The following is a 1093-nucleotide window of genomic DNA, read 5'->3' on the forward strand; positions in this document are numbered from 1 at the left end:
GTAGTTCTAGTACAGGGATTACTCTGGTATGTAACATATACAAACTGAGAGGGCGTAGCTCCCTGAAATAAACTGCTGTATTTACAGAGCGCTGTGTCCTACTGAAGTGGTTATATATGACACGCATTCACCCACCCACAAAATACGTCACCTTTGCCAAGAACTGCTTTTGACAATATTCTTCCTTCCAGCATAGAGCTTTGCTTCCACAATGGGAGCAAATACTGTCAGCTTTTGGGCTGCGCTGCAGACATGAAACGGCAGTTAAAAATCAGCAATTAGTCCACAAACCACAATGTGTGAAGTGAGACAGCACAGGATAATCAGACTTGACTTAGGAAATTTGGTACAACCTTTAATAGAGGACACAAAGCTGCAAGACAGCAATATGACAAGTGGCACACCTCCACACTCACTGGAACCTGGAGCTTTGGACCCCTGGCCATCCCCTCCACAGATGCAGCTGCTGAACACTGACAAACAAACCACTCTGGACTTACATGAAGAATAGCGATATAGAATTAAAAAGGGGTAAGATGTTCAGAAAACTGATGTTGCAAGGACTGTAGCCATGATGTACCTGAAGAGCACACCACACCTGCCTGCACCAGCCAAGCTTCCAAGGTATCCTGCCCTGCCGCTTATATACTGCCTTCAAGGGAGGGAGCAGGGCTGCAAGAAGCAAATAGCACGGTACCACAACTGCTGCCTCCCCTTCCCCACCGGGCGCGTCAACCGTGCCTCGCTTCACCGCGACTTCCTTCCCCGCCCCATCTACATCGCTGGCTTGAGGTGAGAGCGGCGGGATCCCGCCTCTTCGCAGAGATTGTGCCAAGGCAGGAAAGGCACCGAACCCTGCCACAGACCCACAAGCCAGCCTGTTCCCACCCTCAGGGGAAACGCGTCCTACGGACCCCGCTCCACAAAACACCCCCACCGAGCAGCCCAGCTCCCCCGCGCCCATCCTGCTCCCCCCAACATGGCCGCCGTAACCGGGGTGTGGAGGGAGACTCCTCCCGACATGCCCCGCGGGGCAGCGGCGCTGCCTGGAGACCGCCGGCGGGGCGGGGCAGGGAGGATGTTGTGGCCGCCG

This window comes from Neopsephotus bourkii, unplaced genomic scaffold (genome assembly GCF_033783945.1).
Source record: "Neopsephotus bourkii isolate Nb327-2 ecotype Australia unplaced genomic scaffold, CSIRO-AGI_Nbou_v1 NB_479, whole genome shotgun sequence".
Lineage (NCBI taxonomy): Eukaryota > Metazoa > Chordata > Aves > Psittaciformes > Psittacidae > Neopsephotus > Neopsephotus bourkii.